Below are 20,641 nucleotides of genomic sequence, written 5' to 3'. Positions count from 1 at the left end.
AATGCTTGAAAAGACGTTTTTATTTATGTAGGTCTATGGTTACAAGTGCCCTTTTAACTGCGCGCGTTTTGAAGACTGTAGTTTTAGAACAAATTACGGTACGTAATCCGGATTTGCAATAAAAAGTGCTAGGGTCGGCGCGTAAAATTAGGGTCGGTCGGGTAACCGGAAACACAGGTATTTTTTTTTTTGGCCTGAGCACAAGGATAAGTTAAATACACAAATCAGCTCAGTATTACTTGTTGGGGAGGGTGGGTGGGTTAATTTTCTATTACTGGAGAATATACTAAATATATAATTATATTAAATGTAAATACTTTACATAGGAAAAATCTTCTTCTCAAAAACCATTCGGCCAGGAAAGACGAAACACAAGTGGAAGCATCGTCAGGTAGTGTACATTCAAGCTTGTTCAAATCATGAACCAGGGGGTAACTTTGTCATATTTAAAAAAAACATTTCAAAAGATTTTTCTAACATATGGCTTGATCTCCAACTGTAACCCCTCTGGCTCAATACCCCCCCCCCCCATTTCCCCCAGGACATTACTTACATGTAAATAAATCCAAATAGTCACTACTTGCAGATCCTTACGTGTCAGTTTACTGAACAAAACCTTTTTTTGTTCTGGAGATTTATTCGTATACATATTCAAAACTTAAATCGCTCATTTTGGCCTCACTTTAACCCCGGGGGTCATAATTTGAACAAACCTGAATCTAAACAACCTGAGGATCGTTCCATTAGTTCCGTATAAAAGTACTTATCATGGAAATCGTGTTCTCTAGGAAAATTTTTGAAGATTAATATGTGCCCGTATCGATAGATCCGGGGCGTATATTGTTTTTGTTCTGTCTGTCTGTCTTCTTGTCTGAAACTTTAAACTTTGCCATAACTTTTGAACCATGAGAGACAGGACTTCATATTTGGTATGCATACTCCACTAATGAAGTTCTTTTAAATGACACCAAGGACAATGCCCTTGTGACCTTGAATGTGACCTTTTTGCTAAAAATATCCTTTTTTCTGCAAACTTTTACCTTTCAATTGCCGTAACTTTTGAAGCATGGAAGATTTACACTTCATATTTGGCATGAATACCCAATTAATAAAACAAGGGATGTCAAAATATTTATTTTCCTTAGTCGAACATCAATTGCATTATTCGAACGATAGTCAACTATTTGGAGCATTTTTTGAAAAAAAAATCTCATCAATAGCTTTTCTTAAAAGCAAAAACCCTTTTCGTAAATTTATGTAAAAAGGAACATCAAATACTTATATTGTGTGTTACATACCAATATCCAGATGAACCTTAAGTTGGGATAAAATGTAGAAATGAAATAGATTTACATCAGCAATTGGTTTACCAAAATATATGAATTTTCATTAATCACATTCATAAATTGGTCTGTACATTCTTTTGTTTTAGTAAGCTAAGAGAATTGTCAGCAGTGTTTTAAAAAATAAATTGGAAAAGGGGAGGAGATTTGGATTTTTGGGGGTAAAATCCGTGTTCATGAGATATTTACACTTACCTGCCTCCTTAACTATTTGCAATTTCCCTCTAGTTCCCCATACAATGCGTCGATATATTTTTTTAGAGTAACTACGGTATCACCTCCAGTTATCCCCCTTAACTATAACTCTTCAGTTTTCTCTCGACGCCATATTGGACATGCGGTTTTCCTCATACTGTGCAAAATAAAGTTTATATTGGCGTTTTTGGAAGCGTTTATCCCGTTGTAATTATGGAGAAAGAGTTTAAAGACTGTTCTAAATGTTCGGGTAAGATGAACATTCTAGATGATCACGTTTTTTGTTATAAACATCGTCTCTGTAACGAGGCCTTTCCATGTGACACTTGTAAAACCTGGTCTAAGGAACGGCGGGATAAAATAACGAAGATGATCGAGAAAAGTGTACAGAAAACAATTAAAATGAACAGTAAGGTGCCTCAGTCCGTCTGTGGAGACGGCATGGCAGTGCAGGATGTAAGTCCGTCTGTGGAGGCGGCAGTCCAGGAGTCAAACGACAATGCCTTACTGAATGCCGAACGTAACAGACCCGACGTCGTGGATTTATCCGCAATTATTCAAGAACAAGTAAGACAGCAAGTCGAATTGTTACTTAAACAAAAGAATGTTGATGAAAATTTTAATGATCAACATAACATATCGGCATTGGCAGCAAACGAGGCAAGGTTGACCAGAGGAAATGAGACCACCAATTCCAAAACGGCAACCATTAGCAGACCTCATTTTGACAAGTTTAAGGCTTATGATGAACAAATGTCAGCCTTTGAGTCCAGTGTTGCAGATGTGTTGTCTGTTAATGCACGAGATAATGATTTTGAGGATATAGATTCTAATGCATCATTTGGTGGTTTGTGTACCAATTCAGATGCGGCCGTAGAGGTGCCTTTTGGTGCACCAGATTCTTCTGATCCGCTACAGTGGAACAGTTTTGTTTCAAAGATGGCAAAAGTGCTCAATATTGATCTTGAAGCTGAGGATCCATTAGAAAATGAAAGAAAATCATTTATTTCTTCGCGATTGAAGGGAGACAAGAGTGACAAGAAAAAGTCTCTCCTTAAAATGCCTATTGAAGGAACACTCATTGATATGATTAAGACGGTTGAGAAAGAAGCTACTTCGGGGCATTTGAAAAATAGGTCAGTACGTGGCAGAGATGATAAAGCATTTATGGTTAAAAAGGATGACTTTGACGCCTTTTGTAATCCTCCAAAGTTGGATGACAACATTGAGGAGGGATTAGTAGTAGGCCAGAAGGGTAGTTTTGGAAAATCAAAAGTGAATCTTTCTCCTTTTCATAAGGAGTTAGATAATGACTTTCGGCGAATTGACAATTCAGCAAGAGCCTTATTCAGAGCCATTTCATATGGCACTATGATAGCAGCTTTCTTAGATGAGGCTGAATGTGAGGATGATCGAGTGGAAGGACGTAAAGCCCTCATCAACTGTTTCAGAAGCATGGCTGATTTGACAGCAAGAGTGATGGCAAATTCAGTCTTGAGTAGAAGAAAAGTTTTTCTTAAAAATGTAGATTTTATAAGCAAGGCAACGGAGAAGAAATTGCTAAAACTACCCATTTTTGGCAACCAGTTGTTTAATGGACAGTACTTTGATTCTCTCCATACTTCTGCAGAGAATCTACGAGATGCTAGAGAAACCCAAAATGTTTACAACGCATCAAAGGGTTATAATAAGAACTACAAGAGTAGAGAGAATAGGAACTCTACCGAGTTGAGCAGAAAGAGGAAAGCAGATGTAAATGAGACCTCTGCTCATTCTGCAAAAGTCCCTAAGTCTAATGAGACTAATGCCTTAAGTTCTGATCACAGCAAGGACAATTTTCGTTCAGGACAAGGGAACAGGAAAAATTCTTTTTCCAGGCGAACCTTTGGGAACCAGAAAGGGTTTCCAACTCCAAGGAAGTAAATCTCATAAACAGCCAGTCTGTAAATATGTTTCCCCAGGTAGGGGCCCGTTTGCTAGAATTCCACAGGAAGTGGACCGTAATCACGCAGGATCAGTGGGTAATAGAAACCCTAAGGGAAGGGTTAAAATTGGAATTAATGATTCAACCCAATGTAAATATCAAGGAAACATGTGTACCAAGATATGGTATTCACGAATCAGTTATTTTAGCAGAAATAAACATGTTGTCAGGAAAAAATGTTATAGAACCTGTGCCTGCAGGGCAAGAAAACGAAGGGTTTTACAGCACCATTTTTGTGGTGCCAAAGAAACAAGGAGGGCTTCGGACAATTCTAAATCTAAAACCTCTAAATCAGTTAATAGTGCCTCGACATTTCAAAATGGAAACTTTGTGTTCCATAATGAAAGCAATGAAAAAAGGGGACTTTGCAATCTCACTAGATTTGACAGATGCCTATTTCCACATTCCAATTCACACAGATTTCCAGAAATTTCTAAGATTCAGATTTCTAGGCCAGAGTTACCAGTTTCGAGCAATGCCATTTGGACTTCGTTCTGCTCCAAGGGTCTTCACAAAGATAATGGCAGTTCTAGCGGCACACTTGAGAAAAATGATAATCCAAATATTCATGTACCTAGACGATTGGTTGATGATCAATCCAGACAAGAGAACTCTTCTTCAACAGAGAGACTATGTATTACATCTAGTTCAGGAGCTGGGATTATTAGTGAATTGGGAAAAGTCGTCTCTAGTGCCATCCCAACATATAGAGTACCTGGGAGCACATTTCAATCTGGTAGAGGGCATTGCGACACCAACAGAGGCCAGGTTTCAGAGTATTTCAGACATAGTGCAGACTTTATCAATAAGTCAACACACTCAAGCAGTAGTTATACTCAAACTGTTAGGACTGATGGCTTCATGCATTTATCTGGTTCCGATGGGAAGGTTACACATGCGTCCCATACAGTTATACCTGTTGGCAATGTGGAGACCGAATTTAATAATTATCGAAGTTTCAAAACTTCACGGCAATATTGTGTTCCTATAGCATAATCTAAACATTCTTAGAGGTAATAAATAAATTTATAATTGGTACAAGTCCAATTAAAGTCCAAAAAAGCGCTGCATAATTTAGTACAATAAAAAAAAGGGCAGTAATTGAGAAATAATTATCGTGGTAGTAATTACTGTACTTTCTATATATGTTACAAATGTTTAAACTTTTACATACTGTGACTGGGTTAAGCTCTTATTCGTCTGAGGACGGATACTATAATGGTTTGAGGAATGACGCTTTACAATTTTGACTTGAGAATTTTTTTTACACTTCCTTTTCACAGACACTTGTTTCGGGAATAAATTTTAACCAATAGTATAATAATAACACAAGGTATCTCACTCCAAACCCTGGTACATGTACTCACGTAGGTGTAAGCAGTTTACCTGTGCATTTCCTCTGAAAATGTAAATGAGCGCGATTCAAAGGGAGGGGGTACTCGGTGTAAATCCGAGTTAGAATTATACTATGAGTCAAAAATTTATTACAGAAACAAGTGTCTGAGCTCCTTTTATGCATTTATTAAATATTCGAATGTCGTTTCATTGATCGATCGTCTGCCCATTCGACTGATAGTCGAATAGTCGACTATTCGTTGACATCCCTACTGTTCATATAAGGACACCGAAAGCGGGGGTCCACAATTCTTTGCTTTTGGATTTTTTTATTACATACTTAGTAATAAAATACAGTTCACATTAAGTTGCAACTGAGATAAAAAAAAAATAGCTAAATAACCATGCACGGACCTTTAACGTGTACACGATCTATTGTCTCATGTAGTTTCAGTTTGTTTCACTTAATTCTGAAATATGAAAGTAGGCCAAGGTTTTTTTTTTCATAAATACGGAAATCTCCACGGTCAATTGTTGCATGATAGAATTTTATTTTCAAGCTTCATAATGAAACATTTTAAATCAAATATAGAATTTTGGAGTTATCCTTCCTGGCTGAGGATCGGATACATGTATCCTTAACAATAACAAAGATTATGCCCCGTTTACAACAACTAGGTATGCTTCAGGGGTGTGCTCAATTTGCTAAACACTGTACACAACACTAGGTGCAATGAAGATCCTTGTGGTTAGCATTTTGCTTTTGAACATTTCTACCCCGTGGGGATCCGGATTAGAATAGTTCCTCAGTGCCCCTTGCTTGCTTTTAAAAGCAAAAATCTTCTTAGGGACTGAAATTTTGTTTATTTTATATTATTTACAATTATCAACATGATTAACAAAAGTGATTGCCTCACAAAGTTTTTATTTCACTATAAACTGAGAAGTGTTTTCAAAACATTAAAATGAAATGGCCATTTAAGATAAAAAAAATAAATGGTCTGTTTCTGGTTCCCCAATCAACCCTAGAATATACGAGCCCACCTTGAAAATTTATTCCCCGATCTTTCTCTGAAAGATAGCACAAATCTAGTTTCACTATTAGAAATCTGGATCACTTCTGCATTTGACAAAATGAACTTATCCTATTCACCTTTATCTGAAATGTTTTGACAGGGATTTCCATGTTGAATTTTATACAATAAAATATAAAAATAAAATGTTTTTAGTACCTACCAATTAATCCTATTTTCCCTGGTTGGAATAAGAAACACACTTTATTTATATTGGCCTAAAAAATCTATAAAATTTAATCCCCATGAGTATTTTTGCTTCTACAGTATGTGTTCCATAAAAGTTTTAACTCAAAGACAAATTTATAGATTGACAAAGTGACTTGAGACAGGCCCTAAAACAAATGTAAAAGGATTTTTACCTTTATATTTTTCTGATGTTGATTTTCGTCTTCCTCAGGGTGAGAATTCTTAACTGTCTCTTCCTTTTCTACAATCAAAAAAGAAAAGACACTCAATCTTCCAGAAATTTCAGCAAATTACATTAATTTCAGGAAATGTTTATTTTAACATATTTAGGTTATACTGCATACAGGGTTATTTTCGCCGCGTTTAATTTCGCCCTTTCACACTTGCATCCAATTTTGCCCCGTTTTAAATTCCCCCAGTTAAATTTTTCTTTAAGAATATTTATTGTATATTTTTAATTCGCCCCTTTTTTAATTTGCCCAAACGATGCAAGGGGAAGAGGGGCGAAAATAAAACAGGGGCCATTATTTCCCTGTATACAGTATTTACATTTTCCACAACGTTGCAAATCACGGCCAAAATGTACGATCCTCTCCCAGTCTGGCTGTGGTTGAACTAGGAGAGAATTCTTCATAGCTCATTAAAATTTTGACAAATGCGAGTAAAGCTTAGTCGGAAGATGAACTTTCAATATCCAATTGCAGTAAAGGAAATGTTTCTTGTATACTGTTGACGTCAGTTGTTGATTTCAATTGCAATGGAAACAAAACTTGCCACTGACTGAATATATCGTCACAATAGAGAGGCGTAAATATTCAAGATTACGACACTTTTTGTGCCAAATAAAGCAGCCATGGGTAGGAGAGAGCTTTATGCTGACTTCGGACCTTGGCTTGAGATAATGCATTTTCCAATACCAATTAAAAAACACATTCAATTTTCAACAAGTTGAACATGTAGTTCTGACACTGCATGTCCATCCTTTTGTGTGACCTCTCTCTCCTCCATAGTGGTGTCTCTTAAAAGTGACAAACAAACAAACATTTTTCAATCATTACATCTTTGATCTCTATATACCTAGATAGAAGATACTCATGACATTACACCATACCCTTAGATTCTTTATCAGGTAGGAGACTTACATGACATGATGCATGATCTATACTTACCTATAAATTCTTCATCAGGTAAGGGATATACATGACATGGTACATGATCTATACTTACCTATAAGTTCTCCATCAGGTAAGGGATATACATGACTAGGGATGTGCGATTTTATCGGTATACCGGTATATCGCGATTTTTTGTTGCGTGATACGTATCGTGATACGGAGACCTAAATACCGGTTTTTAGGTACATATTATAAAGTTCTGAAATTATTCATTTATTTGTTCAATCTTTCAAATTACAATTGCAGAAAGTATAAAAAATGTTGTAAAAAGTGAAAAGAACGGCATCTTACCGTCAAAACATAATTGATTTTATATATATACATAAAAATTTCAAGAACGTAAAATTTTGTTTTTCTATAGCATATTTTTTAGAAAAATAATGACTTTTCATATAAAATCATTGTAAAAACTACTTTTAAAAATATGATATTATCGTGATATTGTGGGGAAAAATCGTGATTTATCGTGATACGAAATTTTTGGCGATACCCATCCCTATACATGACATGGTACATGATCTATACTTACCTATAAATTCTTCATCAGGTAAGGGATATACATGACATGGTACATGATCTATACTTACCTATAAATTCTTCATCAGGTAAGGGATATACATGACATGGTACATGATCTATACTCGACTACAAATTCTTCATCAGGTAAGGGATATACATGACATGGTACATGATCTGTACTTACCTATAAGTTCTCCATCAGGTAAGGGATATACATGACATGGTACATGATCTATACTCACTTGTAAATTCTTCATCAGGAAAGGGATATACATGACATGGTACATGATCTGTACTTACCTATAAATTCTTCATCAGGTAAGGGATATACATGACTTGGTACATGATCTTTACTCACCTATAAATTCTTCATCAGGTAAGGGATATACATGACATGGTACATGATCTGTACTTACCTATAAGTTCTCCATCGGGTAAGGGATATACATGACATGGTACATGATCTATACTCACCTGTAAATTCTTCATCAGGTAAGGGATATACATGACATGGTACATGATCTATACTCACCTGTAAATTCTTCATCAGGTAAGGGATATACATAACATGGTACATGATCTATACTCGACTACAAATTCTCCATCAGATAGGGGATATACATGACATGGTACATGATCTATACTCACCTATAAATTCTTCATCAGGTAAGGGATATACATGACATGGTACATGATCTGTACTTACCTATAAGTTCTCCATCAGATAAGGGATATACATGACATGGTACATGATTTAAACTCACCTGTAAATTCTTCATCAGGAAAGGGATATACATGACATGGTACATGATCTGTACTTACCTATAAGTTCTCCATCAGGTAAGGGACAAACATGACATGGTTCATGATCCATACTCACCTATAAATTCTTCATCAGGAAGGGATATACATGACATGGTACATGATCTGTACTTACCTATAAGTTCTCCATCAGGTAAGGGACATACATGACATGGTACATGATAGTGTTGTAAAATCGGACATATTTTACTATCGATTATCAAATTGAATCGGAAGAACACAATCGATTATATAATCGATAATTTGAACTATTAAAAAGGTTAAATTTATTCATTAAGCACGAGTAGAATTCCATGACATTTGACCGCGAACTTCAACTTATCTTTATTGGCATACGACATTTTACACAATTTACAAATAACCGAGTCCATCTGTATATTATTTTTGCATGGAGGCCCATCGCCCTTTTTCAGAAAGCCAAAATATTTCAAACTTTAGATCGTGTTGCACCAGGATATTGATATAATTAGGCATCATCACTATGCACGTTCGCCATTTTGTTTACCGCCGATTAGAGTGACGTCCCTTTGGTTAATATAAAAGTTAAACTTGATCGGCTTAAAAAATACGGCATGAAAAATATAGCGATCTAACGATGATAATATTTACAATCGATTGTCGCCGATCTGGGCCTTTAAACGATGATTTTTCGATAGTCAGCGACTATCGTAACAACACTAGTACATGATCCATACTCACCTATAAATTCTTCATCAGGTAGAGGATATACATGACATGGTACATGATCTGTACTTACCTATAAATTCTCCATCAGGTAAGGGACATACATGACATGGTACACATTCAAAATATGTATTATTGTATAAAGAGAAATCATTATCTTAAAAAATAGAGAAATCACCTGCAAGGAATGATGTACGGTTTGCAGTCTCTGTGCTTTCCTCGTGTATACACAAACGGAATGTCGATCCCGATATTTTATAGTTAGTTATAATCTAAGTACAGAAAGTACTGAATCAATGTTATGGAACACACTAACATGATCTGTACTTACCTATAAGTTCTCCATCAGGTAAGGGATATACATGACATGGTACATGATCTATACTTACCTGTAAATTCTTCATCAGGTAAGGGATATACATGACATGGTACATGATCTGTACTTACCTATAAGTTCTCCATCAGGTAGGGGATATACATGACATGGTACATGATCTGTACTTACCTATAAGTTCTCCATCAGGTAGGGGATATACATGACATGGTACATGATCTGTACTTACCTATAAGTTCTCCATCAGGTAGGGGATATACATGACATGGTACATGATCTATACTCACCTGTAAATTCTTCATCAGGTAAGGGATATACATGACATGGTACATGATCTGTACTTACCTATAAATTCTTCATCAGGTAGGGGATATACATGACATGGTACATGATCTATACTCACCTGTAAAGTCTTCATCACTTAGAGGTAAATGCCAGGTCTTGACTTTTGACATCATAACGTAATTTTTCCTGTTAAACCTGTAACACATAATCATATGCTTTCATGCAATTCAAATAATCTTGGTTAGTATAGTATTTGTTCCAAAACTGAAAGTACATAAAATTTAAAAACGTGATTATGTTCCACAAAAAAAATTGTTTGTCGTGTAGGTGACTAGATATTTAATATCTTATTGCCCACAGGAAATTTTAATCCCATTTACAATTGGTTATCCACAACCACAGAGTAGCATGACCTTGACATATACGAAACAATGAAATGGTAGGGTAGAACCTCTGTTTGTCCGGCACTTATATTGTGCAGTCAATTCTTGCAGTTTTATTGTCATATCTTCGCTATATATTCATAATTTTCATAAGTATTTCTCTGTATGCTACAGATATCTTAAAATTAAGATATGATTTTGACACATTGTGTCCTTTTTAAATTTATGGATTGTCCTCATTTTTTAAACTACAATCATTATATGGTCGATATAACAATCTTTTCAGCAGAAACAATTTATCAATGAGTGGAATGCTGACTGATTTTTTTTTTTCATTTTAATTATAAGGCCATTATTTAGGCCTATACACTGAATTGACAAGAAATTTTTCCGTTATTTCCTGATCATCATAAGGATCACACAATGGTTGTGACTGGTCGGCAGGGGATGCTCCTCTTATGGTTTGGAGGTCCGTGTTTGCTCTACTCCTATATTGTATTGTTTTATGGATTATTGATTGAATACTTTTTTGTTAAATCTCATTAAAAATTTGGCCGCCATATGAAATCTTGCTATCCTCCAAATATGGAGGCCATCCAGAACAAATAAATTACAGGTAACAGGTATAACTGGGAGAAAGCCACTTAACCAGGCTAGAGGGTGGCAGCCATTTTTAGACTATTTCAATCTCCTTTAAAAGGAGAGCTCCATATAAAGATATACAAAGTGATAAAATTTTAAAACTAAAATATCTATATATATATATATGAATTTTTTGTTTGCCAAATGATATTTGACAGCTAAATATACCATATCTAAAAAAAATAAATTAAATCTGGTGGTAAATTTAAGATTAAATTGTTGACCCGCCAGCCTCCTTAAAATGGAATCGAGGATGACCCACCAGCAGGCAGCACTGGGCAGCAGCTGACTAGTTTGTCACAACTTAGTGGCGTTACCATTTTGATCAGATTGATTCATGCCTTAAAAGACAGGTGTGGATCTAGAATTTTTTTAAAGGGGGGGGGGGGGGGTAGAAAGGGAAAAAAGTTATTACAACATACTTTTTACATGTACATACATGTAGTTATAAATAACTAAAAAGGCATGATAGATACCAGTTGGAGTACAGATTTTAAAAGTGGGAGGTTCATCAACTTGGGAAAAAGTACTAGTATGAAATACTTGGGAGTTTTTTGAAAAGAAAGGAAAATAGATCTCTGAACCAGTAAATCTTATTTTCTAAAGGGGTGTGGTTTCATTCAAATGTACGCACAACTGAATTTCATTATATATTACAACATTAACCTTTCACGGAATATTTGCCAGGTCCAGTACAATCACTAGATTTAGCTACATAGGGTAGAATTACCTACGTAGCTTTATTTAAATACATGTACCTCAGGTAGCTAATTTAGCTATTTCAATCAAACTTTTCACAATTTTTCTTTTTATTGAAAAAAAGACAAAAAATCGCAATTGAATTATTATTAATATTTATACTAGGGAGGATTAAAAAAAATCCAAAGCAGAAATAGTTTATACATTGCTGCTTTTGGACGATTTGGAGAAAAAAAATTGCAATTTCATTGTTTGGTTAACAACCTCTCTAATGGGTGCGGTGAGGCATGACTGAGTATGATTACTTCACATTGTGCGGAATACTTACCAACCTATTATCATGTTAACCAGAACTGGACTTCTTTGTCATTTCATTCAAGGAGTAACTGACTGTCATACATAGCCCCAAAACTTTCAGATCTTTGATTGCAATTGCGCAGAAAAAGACAATTCTTCAAGAGTGATTTTTATATGAATATCTTTTTCAAAAAGATATTTGTGAAGCAACCATTCATTTGTGGGCATATAAGCATTTTATTAGTAGGATTAAACTATGAATATGGGTAAAGAAGCCTTAGACATTCAATAGAAATTCTGATAGGATAGAAAAATTATAGTTACCCAAACACATCCAATGTCATAATTGTCTTCATGTACAAGTTAATTAAAACGTAAAAATTATCTTATTTCTAGAGAATGTATGAAATAAAGTAAATAATATGAAAAAATATGCCAGAGCAAACTACTATGACAACATTGATTCTCATTTAAACGACGCAAACAAAAATAATAACAAACTGTACTGGAAATTACTAAAAGATGTCTTTCACACTAAAACTTCATCCGAAATACCCCCTATTAAACAGGTGAATGAGAATGGTGATCCTATATACGCATTTTCCGATAAAGAGAAAATTGAATTACTAAATAACTTTTTTACAACCATCTCTGATATAAAAGATGAGGAATATGAGCTACCTAATTTTGAGTCCAAAAATGTAGAAAAACTTTGTGACGTAAATATCCAAGAAAGTGAGATTATTGATATTATTTCTATCCTGCCCGTAAATAAAGCTGTGGGCCCTGATTGTATCAGCCACAAAATGTTAAAATCTTGTAAAGAATCCATAGCTAAGCCACTTTGTCTGTTATTTAATAAATCTCTTAGACTCAAAGTTTATCCTGAAAGTTGGAAACTAGCACATGTCCTTCCATTATTTAAAAAAGATGACCCATCAGTCACTTCAAATTATAGACCTGTATCTCTTTTGAGTTGTGTAAGTAAAATATTTGAGAGAGTTGTATTCAAACATGTATATAATTTTTTTCACACAAATAATTTGTTCTATAAATATCAGGCAGGTTTTCTGCCTGGTCACTCAACTGTGTACCAACTTTTAGAAACTTATCATACTATTGTAAAAAGTATTGATGAAGGGCAAATTTGTTGTATGGTTTTTTGTGATTTATCAAAAGCTTTTGATAGGGTTTGGCATAGGGGTTTGATTTATAAATTAAAAATGTATGGTATCTCCGGTAATATGTTAGAATGGTTGGAAAGTTACTTGTACAATAGAAAACAGAAAGTTATGTATAAAAATTTATTTTCTTCTGTGAAAAATGTGCATGCTGGGGTACCTCAGGGCTCTGTCCTTGGCCCTCTTTTATTTTTGATATATGTGAATGATGTAGCTGAAAACATGATAACTGTTTGCAGACTATTTGCAGACGATAATTCTTTACAAAAAAGCTCGAGTGACGTTCGTCTCATTGAACATCATCTAAATCATGACTTAAAAATTCTGGATGAGTGGTCCAAAAAATGGTTAATGAAATTTAATCCAAGTAAAACAAAGGTATTATTCTTCAGCTTAAAAAATATAAACCAGTTACCTGAATTATTTTTTGAAGACTGTCAGTTAGAATATGTAGCTCAACATAAACATCTTGGTGTTATTTTTTCAACTAAATTAGGTTGGTCAGATTATATTGATAGTATTGTCAGTAAAGGCTACAAAAAACTAGGACTTCTCAAGAAACTTAAATTTTCAGTGTCTAGAGATACGTTATCCAAACTTTACACTTCTTTTATTCGACCACAACTTGAGTATGCATCTGAAGTTTGGTCAGGCTGTTCGCTGGCAGATATTGATAAACTTGAAAAGCTTCAACTGACAGCCGCTAGAATAGTGACTGGTCTTTCAGTATTAGCATCAAGAAATTCGTTGTATATTGAAACAGGTTGGGAACCTCTTGTAATAAGAAGAGACAAAGCAAAACTTTTAACAATGTTTAAAATCCACAATAACCTAGCTCCTGATTACTTAAAAAACATTGTACCGATGGTTAGAAACACTGTTTCAAATTACAATACTCGAAATTCATTTGATTATTCTTTACCTAAATGCAGGCTTGAATTATACAACAAATCATTTGTCCCCGATACTGTTCGCAAATGGAATTCACTAAGCAACGAAACAAGGGAAATAACCTCAATAGGAATTTTTAAAAGAAAATTGAGTAATAATAATGATAAGCCTCCCAAGTATTTTTCATATGGCAAAAGGTATCTGAACATTTTACATACAAAATTAAGACACAATTGTATTTTAAATAATGATCTGTATAGATGTAATATCATAAGTAATCCAAATTGTTCTTGTGGTATGAAAGAGGATAGTCATCATTTTTTCTTTGTTTGTAGAAAATATTTTGAACCTAGACGCCTAATGATGAATGCACTACTTTTAACTTATAATGTAAAAATGATTAATGTGCACAAATTGCTATGGGGAGATGATTCCTTATCTTCGCAGGAAAATGAAAAAATTTTCGGAATTGTTCAAAAATTTATTCAGGAATCAGGTCGTTTTAATTAACACTATATAAATTGTATTATCTCTATTGAAATTATTATATTTTTATAATATCAACACTGTATTTATTATCACCATTATTAATACCCGGTAATTGATATTATTTCCTCATTCAGAAAAAAATTATCTTTGTTCTTCTATGTATATGTATATATTATTGTAAAATTTTGTAAAGTATGTTGTATGGCTATGCAGATTTTATATATGGGAGAGGACTACCTAAGTTGTTAGAACTTGTGTCCGATCCCTTTGACATATTGTCAATAAAATATGTTCAAAACAATTGTTTTCAGATGAGTTCAAAGTTGAAAATGCAGTTGAAAATGATCACTGCATCTAAATGAGATTTTATGTGTATCCTCTGAAAAATGCTTTTTACTAGAAATAAATTGACTTGGTAGCTAAATGAAGTTACCCCAGGTACATGTAGGTAAATCGTAGCTAAATCTAGTGATTGAAGCACGGTGTTTTCGGTAACTGGAAAAACCCGAAACCCCCCGATTTTTGGAGAATACCCATACAGGAGGGGTGAAACCCCAATAAAGTGGTGGAAACCCCATAAAATTGAATGTAATGGGGTACTATAAGGCCTAAGGTGATGTTTAATTGAATGATATTGACATCCGTAAATTTTTATAGCCAATTTTACCTCAGAATCGACGGGTTTCTTCTTGTCTTGATATACTGCACACCACGCCCGATCTAAATTCGCGATCGCTGAAGTCGTTTCGAGTAATCCGTGGAAATAATTACTGTAATCTTGATCAATATGAATATTATATTATGTATGAATATTATTTTTAAAAAAAATTATTTGTAAGGAAACCTTAAGAATATAAAAGAACTTTGAAATATTTATCATGTTGAAAGACATTACAGTGCAATGTTTAATTGAATTTTTAAAAAAGAATTTAACTAGTCCATGAATCAAGAAATAAAGTCATTTTTATAAATTCCAATCATTTATAATATGTAATTAAATTAAATTAATTAATGAATGAATGTGTTAATGTACATATTATAATGAAAGACATTACAGTGAAATTTTAATTGAATGTTTTTTTTTATGAATTTAACTAGTCCATTAATCAAGGAATAAAGTAATTTTTCTCAATTCCAATCATTTATAACATGTAATTAAATTAAATTAACTAATGAATGAGTTTGTTAATTTATTTAATTTTTAATTAAGGTGTTTGTTTTGAAATGTTTTCTTCTATGTTTAATAATTAATTTTTGAATTCATTCATTATTATTTTCCAGTTACTAATTTTTTGTTTTGTTTTGTTTTGTTTTTTTTTGGGGGGGGGGGGGTGTTTTTTTTTTATTGTTGGTTTGTTTGTTTTTTTTGTTTTGTTTTGTTTTTTATGCAAGTAATAGAAAAAAATATACTCATTGATATGTGAAAGCAACATGTATCCATTACAATGAAATTATTAGGATCTAGGTCTATGAAATAAAAAAGTCTGATAAAAAATAATAAAAATGTGCATGTTGCATATGTGAATCCTTGTACAGTTGGCATTGTAACTTTATTGTGAGAATATTATTCACAACCCAGCTAGCTCTGTTGTTTTGTACTGGGATAGACAGGCACCCCTGTGTGTGTACATGCACTATATACACAGCTGTTGACACTTGGTCAACTTGATAATAAACACCTTTTGTTTAAACACCTGGGTTCCCAGCTAGTCTGACCAACCCCCCTCTGGCAGGGCATGTGTATATACATTGAACCTTTACTATTCTCAATTGTACAGTTATGCTTTACAGAATTTCATTTTAAGGACACTAGCACACACATAAGGAAAATATGAATTTTGATAATTTTGATAATTCATGACAAATTAATAAATAAAGACCTTTTAAATTAGTAATAACTGAAAATATTCATAGTTTCCTTATGTTCCCAGCTCTAGCCACGTGGAGGCCTCCTTAAGTGTAGAGCCATGATTTGAATTTTGAAACAAAAATATTAAAACCAAAGGACTGAAAGATAAAAAAAAAACTTTAAAAAGATTTTTTAAAAACTTAAAGATACTGGATCATTATTCCTAGTCAATCTTTTGTTCATATATTAAATTATTACAGCCAAATGAAAGTAATATAAATGAAATAAAATAACATAATAAAAATTTTAGAGAAAGGAATTTATAATTTAATTAGCAACATTTAAAAAAACAATAACATTCCTAACCTAACCTAACACAACACCAAACAGTATTCACTGGTCTGCACCCGTCTGGCGGGGGAGGAATACTGCCTGATACTAACCCTATTCTAAGTTCTAACCTAACACAACACCAAACAGTATTCACTGGTCTGCACCCGTCTGGCGGGGGAGGAATACTGCCTGATACTATCCCTATTCTACGTTCTAACCTAACACAACACCAAACAGTATTCACTGGTCTGCACCCGTCTGGCGGGGGAGGAATACTGCCTGATACTATCCCTATTCTACGTTCTAACCTAACACAACACCAAACAGTATTCACTGGTCTGTACCCGTCTGGCGGGGGAGGAATACTGCCTGATACTAACCCTACTCTAGAAAAAATAATAAATATACAATCTTAAAAACATTTTTGGTTTTGTTTTTTGGTTTAAGACTGACTGTTATTGGCCTTCGATCTACTGTATTTTAGATTTTTTTAAAGTTGTTGTCCTGTCCACTTTTTTACGTTTTTGTCAGACCTATCTTTTTACCTAAGGTACGTGGTCTAACTATAGTGGTAGTACCGTCAGTTGATGTAAGCGTCGTTTTGTCTGGCGAAATGTAAAGTTTGAATCTTTTGTACAACCTATCTCGTTCGTCTGTCGTTTTGGTCACCCACACTGATTTTGAAACTCTGAAATGATCATGTGAGTCTACTAGTTTCAATTGTCCTATTTAATGAATTCGAATAAAAACATTTGGCATGTCAATGGGATTAGTTTGAACAGAGAGGCAATGGAAATTTTTAGTCGACAGATTCAGCTTGCAATGAAATGTAAAATTACATAAAATACCTGTGCTAGGAGATGATCAAATAATTTTAGTTATCTTTCAACCAGTTCAGACAGACATTTTTTATAGTTAAAATTCCATCAAAACTTCAGTTTTTTTATTTTGTTGTGTGATTTTTTTTTTCTTCTGTTTTTTTTTTCTTTTATTTCATATTTGTTGTAATTTAAAGACAATTCAAAATGCATGTAAACAACTGATGTAAATTTTTTTTTTCTAAGAAAAGAACTTAAAAAAGTTACTTTGAAATAAAATATCTATATATTTTAAAATTGATATATTATTTTAATTTACTATTTATTTCAGGTTTCAGTATTTTCATCTTTTGACTTTGATTTATTTTTTGTTCTCTTTGTAACATATAAGTAATTATTATTTTTATTTTTAATTTATTATTGTTGCTTTGAACCTTTGAATTTCAAATTTTTATATCCCTACATTCAGAATTTGTCTAAAATCTCAAAAATAAATTCAGTATTTTCATGTTTTGAATTTTATTTATTTATTTGTTCTCTTTGTAACAAATAAGTAATGAATTAGGTCAAAATAAAAGTATAGTTTGTTTTGAATTGCCTCCCGCCTCATTGAAATGCACTCTACTGAAAAAATTTTATTGACCAAAAGTAGAAAGATTTTTGTTTATTTCATCATTTTTTTTGCCCATTTTCATGTATCACATACACCATACAAAAGACCGAAAAATGTTTTTTAAAGATGGCCTTATCTTTACTTTTTTTTTTTTGTTAATCTTGCTTTGAAGCTTTTGGATATTTTCATATCTCTAAATTCAGATTTTCTCTAAAATATCCTATATGAAATTTTTTTTTTTAAATTATGGCTCTACAAAAAGGAGGCCTCCACGTGGCTAGAGCTGCATGGTAACATTGGGGTAATATGAATAATAATTAATACACAAATTCATATTTTCTTAATGGCTAACGTCCTTACATTTTTTGTTAAATACTTATTACATAATTAATATTTTACTATTATCAATGTAAAACAAATATAATTGTGGAAATTATTATGAATTATTTTAATATCATCTATACAATTATATTGATAAACAGCTCGCTGCGAATTTAGATCGGGCGTGGTGTACGGTAAACTCGTAATGGCGCCCGATTTCCGTCGATTCTGAGGTAAAATTGGCTATAAAAATTTACGGATGTCAATATCATTCAATTAAACACCACCTTAGGCCTTATTGTACCCCATTACGTTCAATTTTATGGGGTTTCCACCACTTTATTGGGGTTTCACCCCTCCTGTATGGGTATTCTCCAAAAATCGGGGGGTTTCGGGTTTTTCCAGTCACCCCGGTGTTTTTAACAAACGATATACTACAGCCTGTACATATACTTTCTTTTTAACTGGTCTATCGTTCTTTAGTAAAAATATAAACATCTATAGATACATGTAATAAAAAAACAAAAATGGGACTTTCTTCTCTCTTTCTCCTTCTTTCTTTTTTGCAAATTCAATAGGGGGTTGCAACCCACGTAACCCCCCCCCCCCCCCTCCTTCTGGATCCGCCACTGAGAGATGTTGCTAATTCAAGGACCCCGCTGATTAAAACACATTCAAAATATGTATTATTGTATAAAGAGAAATCATTATCTTAAAAAATAGAGAAATCACCTGCAAGAAATGATGTACGGTTTGCAATCACTGTGCTTTCCTCGTGTATACACAAACCGAAATGTCGATCCCGATATTTTATCGTTAGTTATAATCAAAGTACAGAAAGTACTGAATCAATGTTATGGAACACACTATGACAGTCTGAATGTTCTGTTATATCCCCCGCTTGAAAAGTGGGAGGGTATACCGTAATCGGTATGTCCGTCCGTCTGTCTGTTACACTTTGGGGTACCCCGTCTCTTTTCCGCAACTCTTCTTATACCATTGAGTGAATTTTAATGAAACTTTCACGTACAGAATCTTTATTACATATTGCACCTCTTATTTTAATTTTTGATACGACTCATATTTTGGGTTTCGCGGCCACAGCAAATAAACAATATAAACATAACTCAATTATTGCTTCTTGAAACAAGAGGCCCACGAGCCTTATAGGTCACCTGAGTATTGTGCAACAACTTTCAAACAATTAAATTTGGTTCATGTTTTAAACCAGAATTCGCAATTCACAATTTTGAAAGAGGTACTGTTGCTCATAATAATTAAGACTTACCATGCTTACTCTATTTACTTAATACCCAGAGGTAGATCAGAGTAACATCAAGAGAAAATGCACTTCCACTTTATAACCAGTTGTACACCTCATCCCAAAGGAACAACTGATCCTGGGGCCACATATTTCAAAATTTTGCAAATTTTATCATAAAATGGTTGATTAACACACCAAAGAGCAAATTTCAAAGCATTAATTTATTTTCAGACTTTGTCGCCCCCCCCCCCCCCTCACTCCGACCCAGGGAAGGGGCGGGGGCATAAAAAATAACCATTTTGCTAGGTGCACCTTTCTTCATCATGAATATATATATATTTGGATCATTGGAATTAAACACAGGAGCAAAAGAATAAATGCCTTTTCACTATATAATCAAAAAAGCCCTGCACTAACACCAGAACCCCTGACCCTGGGTCATAAAATTCACAATTTTGAAAGAGGCACTCTTGCTCATCATAAGTATGTGCTTAGTTAGTTTATTTAATACTCAGAAGCAGAGAAGAAGATATTCAAAGAATTAATGCATTTTTACTAAATAACCAATAGAGCCCCGCCCTAACACCAGAACCCCTGACCCTGCAGGGGTCACAAAATTCACGATTTTGGAAGAGGTATTCTTGCTCATCACAACTATGTGCTTGGTTAGTTTTAATTATTTAATACCTAGGAGCAGAGAAGAAGATTTCCAAAGAATAAATGCATTTTCACTATATAATCAATAGGGCCCCTACCTAACACCAGAACCCCTGACCTTGGAACCACAAAATTCACAATTTTGAAGGAGGCCCTCTTGCTTATCATAACTAAGTACTTAGTTAGTTTATTTAATACCCAGAAGTAGAGAAGAAGATTTTCAAAGAATCAATGCATTTTCACTATATAACCAATAGAGCCCCGCC

General features: G+C 33.8%; 1 protein-coding gene and 1 long non-coding RNA gene across 2 annotated transcripts in view; one reads left to right on the top strand and one right to left on the bottom strand.

Annotated features, from left to right (window-relative positions):
- The window catches only part of LOC134283683 (zinc finger protein 271-like), a 51,664-nt gene that overhangs the window by 21,565 nt on the left and 9,458 nt on the right, over positions 1–20,641 (bottom strand). The gene's annotated exons all lie outside the window — the stretch shown is intronic.
- On the top strand, positions 13,609–14,500 carry LOC134283676 (uncharacterized). Its single transcript, XR_009995525.1, has 2 exons — positions 13,609–13,903; positions 14,073–14,500. It is a non-coding gene; the product is annotated as an uncharacterized LOC134283676 (long non-coding RNA).

This window comes from Saccostrea cucullata, unplaced genomic scaffold, assembly GCF_032062105.1.
Source record: "Saccostrea cucullata isolate Sc308-1 unplaced genomic scaffold, CSIRO_AGI_Scuc_v1 ctg2106, whole genome shotgun sequence".
In the NCBI taxonomy this organism is placed as follows: Eukaryota; Metazoa; Mollusca; class Bivalvia; order Ostreida; family Ostreidae; genus Saccostrea; species Saccostrea cuccullata.
This window is presented reverse-complemented; position numbering and strand designations above follow the sequence as displayed.